The sequence below is a fragment of the Mus caroli genome, chromosome X, assembly GCF_900094665.2.
Source record: "Mus caroli chromosome X, CAROLI_EIJ_v1.1, whole genome shotgun sequence".
Classification (NCBI taxonomy): Eukaryota; Metazoa; Chordata; class Mammalia; order Rodentia; family Muridae; genus Mus; species Mus caroli.
The window spans coordinates 141914169-141921335 of record NC_034589.1 but is presented as its reverse complement, the minus strand read 5'-3'; the positions used below and the strand labels follow the sequence as shown (position 1 = coordinate 141921335).

Sequence of the window (7167 nt, the reverse complement as noted above, 5' to 3'; positions counted from 1 at the left end):
TCTCATTTATCACTGAATATTATTCCATTCTATGACTATGTCGCTCTTTGTATGTCTAGCAATTGATGGACATTTTGTACATGAAGGTTCTCTTTTTAAAATTCTATGTGTTCTCTATTTGTCCCATATTGGGTGTTATGACTGTATGGTTGTGAATTTACAGAAACCTGTCACACAAGTACTTCTACACAGAGCATGCATTTGAAAACACAGCATTGATAACGGAACAGCAACAGTGTTGTGCATCATCTTAATCTACCACATCCTCAACTACTGTCAAGCCAGTCACTTACTTCTCTGGCTTCTTCGAGCGAAGACGGGCGAAGACAACTTCCCAGAGATTATCAGCTACAGTGAATGCCAATGGACCTAAACAATGCACATTTTTTATTACTGTAGTACATGGCTAATTCCCCAGAATTCAGCTTTATGCTGTCTCGTAGCTTTTTTAGTGTGCATGTGAATTATCACTTTGGGAGTTTCTGTTTTCAGCATTTCAATATTCAGTATTTTAATCTTTCATGATTGTGATTTTCAAGATGCCCAGCTAGAAGAATATATCCCAGGTACAGCCACCAGCTTTTGGAATAGCCTCCACTCCAGTTGTTTGGGACCCACATTAAGACCAAACTACAGATCTGCTACATATGTGTGGGGAGGCCTAGGTCCAGCTGTGTATGCTCCTTGGTAATTCAGACTCTGAGAGGCCCAAGGCTCCAGGTTAGCTGACTTTGTTGGTCTTCCTATGGAGTTTCTATCCTCTTTGGGACCCACTAGACATGGAAAATAGCAGGAGTTCAGGAATATGGTACTCAAGACTGGTCCTTCAGCGAATCATGTACAGAATTCTCTGGCCCTTTTGTATATAATAATTCTGTGGCACACCCACCTCTGTGATTTGTACACTCTCAATTGCTTCTGTTTGCCTTGCAGCACTTCTCACTAACTTTGTTTTGTCGTTACATTTGTGTAGCCTCCTCAAGAATATGAACCCACTGATATCAGAAGCCTTGGCTTGTTTACTGATACATCCAGGTATCTGACACTTGGTATGTACTCAAACAACCATCTTGTCTTTTGAATGAATGGCTAAGCTCTTTTTTTAAACTTTTTTTTAATTAGATATTTTCTTTATTTACATTTCAAATGCTATCCTGAAAGTTCCCTATACCCTCCCCCCACCCTGCTCCCCTACCCACCCACTCCCACTTCTTGGCCCTGGCATTCCACTGTAATGGGCCATATAAAGTTTGCAAGACCAAGGGTCCTCTCTTCCCAATGATGGCCGACTAGGCCATCTTCTGCTACATATGCAGCTAGAGACACGAGTTCTGGGGGTACTGGTTAGTTCATATTGTTGTTCCACCTATAGGGTTGCAGACCCCTTCAGCTCCTTGGGTGCTTTCTCTAGCTCCTCCATTGGAGGCCCTGTGTTCCATCCTATAGATGACTGTGAGCATTCACTTCTGTATTTGCCAGGCACTGGCATAGCCTCACTCAAAACAGCTATATCGGGGTCCTTTCAGCAAAATCTTGCTGGATGGCATATGCCAGCAAGATTTTGCTGAAAGGCTAAGCTCTTAAAGTCAGGGATACTAGGGAAAGTATTCAACAAACTGTGGTTACAACACTAAACTCAAAAGCATCTGGGCTTGAAATCTAACTTCAACATTCACTTGTTATGTGATTTTGAACAAGTCACTTCTGTAGATAATAACTGCACCTGACTCCTAAGCTTGAAACTGAGTTAACATTAACACATTCATCACAAGCCCTGTCCTACAATTTCTTTGTAAAGGTATTATGTTAGTGTACAAAGGAACTTTCGAGATGCGCTTAGGAAATTTGAGATTAAGCTAGTCTATAATATTATTCCACTGGGCCCAATGTAATCAAAAGGATTTATAATTGCAAGGCAGGAGTGGGAGAGAGAAGAGGAATAAGGTAGCTTTTCAGCTGAAGAACATGGAGCCTTTAGAAGCTAAAAGCCAGCTGGGCGTGGTGGCATGCGCCTTTAATCCCAGTACTCGGGAGGCAGAGGCAGGCAGATTTCTGAGTTCGAGGCCAGCCTGGTCTACAAAGTGAGTTCCAGGACAGCCAGGGCTATACAGAGAAACCCTGTCTCGAAAAAAAACAAAAACAAAAACAAAAAAGAAGAAGCTAAAAGCCTTCTAACTTTGAGAACAGTGATAAAATAAACCATGCTGTTTTGAATCACTAGGCTTGTAGCGAATTGCTACAGCAACAATATAAAATTAACATAATCACTGTCAATATTTCCCAGAGAAATGAATTCCTTTGAGCTGTGGCAGTAATTTTGTTATTTTAGAGTGCTTTTCACACTGGTAGAGAGATTGCATGTCCTTGACAGAAGTGAGCAGACTATTATTTTACTGTATCAGATGGACGGACTATAACCTAATAATGCATTTGAGGTCCTTACAGAAACATGACTTGTACAGCCGTGACTCTCAACTTCAGCTGCAGGGCAAAAATCACTGGAGTGGCTTAACACAGCCACAGTCCCCACACTCTATCCCAGACCAATCACATCGGAATGGTTGGGGATTGAGGGATAGCTTTCATCACTTTAAACCACTCTCAAGGTGTATAGAAGAACACCACACACCACCTTCATGAGCTACCCAGACAGGAACTTCTTAAAGCTTCCTTTATGAGCCAGGAAATAAAACAAAAATGTCATAGTTATAATTTCCTTTCTTTCCTTTAGAGCTTTACATATGTATCCCCATAAACCTGCCACAATCTCTTTTTTTTCCACACAAAATAAAGCCAAAAGGTATGGCTTTAATTGACTTGGCAATGGTTATTGCAATTTTGTTCCACTCCCTAGGAACTTTGGAAATTCATATCTATGACAGATAATCTTGAACTATCTCTATAGAATATATGATGATGAACCTCTGAAAATAAGTAAAAGAGGGCTCAGTGGGTAAAGGCACTTGCTGCCAACCCTGGCAACCTGCATTCAAGTTCCAGAATCTATATGATGGGAGGAAGGGACCAACTTCTACAAGTTGACCACTCTGACAAACACACACTACATCAATAAACCAATCAATAAACTAAGAAAAAAACTTATAAAGAAGTGAGATGAAAAGTCAATGGGAGTACGGCCACATGATACCAAGTGTCACTATACTTTTATAACTCTTCTGTAAACATAACCATTTCAACCTAATTCAGCTCAACAAGTATTAAGAACCTAAGAGAAATAAATAGGGTATACTCTTGTTCACTGTGGCAGATATGTAAATTCACCACTGCTTTCAAGTTATTTTTCACAGACTATGAAGGGCTGATGCAAGAACATTCATAATTTTAATTATAAGGTGGAGGGAGGGAGGGAGGGAGGGAGGGAGGGAGGGAAGAGGGAGAGATTCATATAGAAACTAAAGTAATGAAAATCCATGCAACTGCCTAGAAATTTGTCAAATTATAACCCACTGCTATGTGTTTTCCTACAAGCACAGTTACAGATTTTCAAGAAATTAAGCATGTAGGAGAGCAAATGGCAAGCGAGCATCTTGGTAAACACGAGCATGGGGAAGCTAGGCAGATGATAGATGCTATGGATTTACAAAGATGGTCTTCGCTGAGCTCCTGGATGCCCTCTCTGGTCCTCTGTTTCCTCAGACTCACAGGGCTTGTAAAAAACAATCATCCATAAGAGAATTCTATGCAAAATATTTCCTACAATCAACCTGCATTTCTAACTGCTCACTTATTCAGACTGTGTTCCATCCAAAGTTCCCAATTCAGAGGTGTTACACTGTGTCCACAACTCTCTCTTATGTGGTCAACCATGCATTCAGCACTAAGAATGTGGTATTAAAACAGGCAGGCATGGTTCTAGACCTCCTGGAAATTAGACGCAGACAGGTAGACTTCTGAACAGTTCTTGTCCTCACCAAAAAAAAAAAAAAAAAAAAAAAAAAAACCTTGTCTCGAATGCTTCCTTGACAAAAACTTCACCTCAAAGCTCAACTCAAGCCTTTAAATGTCACTGAAGTATTTTTTTCAACCATTGTCACCCAGATCATTCATCTTAAACCTGCATTCTTGGAGCGTCATCTGTCTGTTCCCTTTAAGTGGGGCATGCAGCACTGCCTGCTGTAACTATTTCCTTATGGGCCTCACCCACCCGAGTGGACCATAAATATCTTCACAGGACATATTAAGCCATATTCATTCTTACCCTACTGCCTGGCACAGTGCCTGGCATGTAGTAAATGCAACAGATGGTACAATTGCTGCTGCTGTTGCTGTTGATTAAGATAGTGTAGTACACTGTGGGGGGTATTTATAGTGATGCTACAGTTTGCCATTGCTTTTCTTGGTTTACACCCACACTCTCACATTTATCATCCCCTCACTGTTTTCTCTGGCCAATATCCATGCCTCTTTCCAAAACCGGTGAAATGCCACCCTCTTTCTGCACCAAGTTCTTACTTAGCTCACAGAGGAAAAGGCACACTTTCTTAATTAGAAACACTACAATACAACCATGAATTGAATGGAAGCACCAACACTGACATAATAGGAGAGGCTGATGCCACTCGGTCCCACTAGACAAACAGAAGGAGCTGGTTTTTATACATGCTTTCACTTGGTCTTCCCTTGTTTATTTGCTGTTATAAAACCCCTCCAGCATGGCTCAGTGATTAAGAGCCCTTGCTGCTCTTCCAGATGACTAGGGTTCAGTTCCTATCACCCACGTGGCAGCTCAGAACCATCTGGAACTCTAGTTCCAAGGATCTAGTACATCCTCTTCTGACTTCCGGGCATGCACTCGACACATATCCATACTTGCAAGCAAACACTCACACACAAAATAAAAATGAATGAAAATACCTACCATCACATTTATGTTCCAGAAAGACCTTCTTTCTCTGTGTGCACTGATTGCATAAACAAATACTAAAATGTTCACAGTAGGCTATGTACCACTTCAAGTTCTAGAGAAAACACCATTGAACACTAACAAACAGAATATACAGCCTTCGTGAAGAGGTAGTCAGTAGTGAGAAACAAACAATAAGCTAAATAAATACGTAATAGCAGGATACTCTTTAGTATAAATAAATATATACATAATACATATGTAATATATAAACATATAATAATATACTAGTTGGACAGTCTTCAGATGGGTAAAATTAAAGACGCAAAGGAGACTAAAAATGTCAGAACTGACAGTAGATGTATTAGGTAGAAGACTGTAAATGCAATATCCAGGTAAAATGTCTTAGCATGAACAAGAAATGGCAAGTCAGACTAGTATTTACTGATCCCCGCCTCATCTTTATACTGCACATGGATAATATATATCTTTACAGCGAACCAATTGTTTCAGGTTGAGTTGTGTTCTCCCAAAGGCTATCTTGAAGCTCTAACTGTGTAGATTACATATTCAACAGGTTTATGAAAATTCCATGCCAGGAGAACCATTATTAATCTTGATTTAAAGGAACAGAGAAGAGCAGAAATGAAAGAGGGAAGTGAAGGGGCAGGGTGTGGCTACAGAGGCCTGGCCCAAACACAGAATTTCCAGAAGTAGGAGAGGATTGGAGGGTCACTGTCCCATTGGCTAGAACAGCAAATCTACGAAGCCAAGGGGACAGAAAAACAAACCACAGGATTATTCTAAGACCTCTAATACAATGTTCCTTGACCTGCTTTGACCCCCAAGACCACTTTTATTCTTTTAGTTTGAAGTATTTTGAAATGACAATGCCTGTTTTGGCCCCATCCTGGCTTTCTTAGTTTTTCCTCTAGTTTTTTTTTGGGGGGGGTTGTTTTTTGTTTGTTTGTTTGGGTTTTTTGTTGTTGTGTTTGTTTGTTTGTTTGTTTGTTTGTTTGAGACAGGGTTTCTCTGTATAGCCCTGGCTGTCCTGGAACTCACTTTGTAGACCAGGCTGCTCTCAAACTCAGAAATCCGCCTGCCTCTGCCTACCAAGTGCTGGGAGTAAAGGCGTGCACCACCACACCCGGCTCTTTCCTCTAGGTTTTACAAGTCTGCAAATGCAAAAGAATTTTGCCCCGGGGGTTGGGGGGGCTCTCAATCAACCATATCTTATTGAAATGAATGGCAGATGAAACTTAGGACTTTTGTACTGATTTTATTTAGTTGACATTTTAGACTTAGAACTGATGCTTGAACTGGGTTAAGACTTTTGAGAAGACAGGGATAAGGTTGAAAATATTTTCCTATATGAAGGACATGCATTCTGGAGAGTCAGAGAACATGCCCTTGTGGCCTTCAAAATATGCTCTTGATATATTGACATCAGTCCTTGACAATGTGAGCTTCCTTGGAAATAATGGCTTTGCAGATAAAATCAAGATGAGGTGATTAAAGCAGACCTTGGTTCAATATGATTATGTCCTTACAAGAAGATGCCATGGTGCTGGTGAGATGGCTCAGTGGGTAAGAGCACCCGACTGCTCTTCCAAAGATCCGGAGTTCAAATCCCAGCAACCATATGGTGGCTCAAAGCATCTGTAACAAGATCTGACTCCCTCTTCTGGAGTGTCTGAAGACAACTACAATGTACTTACATATAATAAATAAGTAAATCTTTAAAAAAAAAAAAAGAAAGATGCCATGTGGAGAGAGAGAAACATACACACAAATGAAAACACAGAGACATCGGTTATCATTGGTTATCCTGTCACAAGCCAAGGAATACATAGGGGTATAAGAAGTTGAAAATGTCCAGGAAAGATTTTAGCCTAGAGGTCTGTGTGGGTCCCTGGCCTTACCAGCATGTTGATGCCAGGCTTCTACGTTACAGAATTATGAGAATAAATTTCTGTTTTAAGCCACCCACTCTGTGGTCATCTATATTCTCCTCAGGTTCTACCTGCACTGTAATCACAAACAGGTCATTTATGCACAGAAATTTTGAACCATACTGAATGTTCATGTATAAGAGACATGAAAGAATGTGTATTTCATTACAAGGTTAGGAGGCCAAGTTTGGTAGAATGGATGGACCTTAAGATAGTATTGTGGTTTTACAATAGCAGGAAACTAAGTATATTCATTTATGTGATATATCTTTGTGAGTCTTTTTGCTTTTGTTTTTTTGTTTTTTGTTTTGTTTTGTTTCGAAACAGGGTTTCTCTGTATAGCCCTGGCTG

At 40.3% G+C, this 7167-nt stretch overlaps 1 protein-coding gene across 1 annotated transcript in view; it reads right to left on the bottom strand.

Annotated features, from left to right (window-relative positions):
• Positions 1–297: 297 nt before the first annotated feature.
• Positions 298–7167, bottom strand: part of Rragb (Ras related GTP binding B) — a 118435-nt gene continuing 111565 nt past the window's right edge. Inside the window, exon 14 of the transcript XR_003835730.1 lies at positions 298–369. The gene's annotated coding sequence lies outside the window, so the exon portion shown is untranslated. The remainder of the gene's footprint in view (positions 370–7167) is intronic.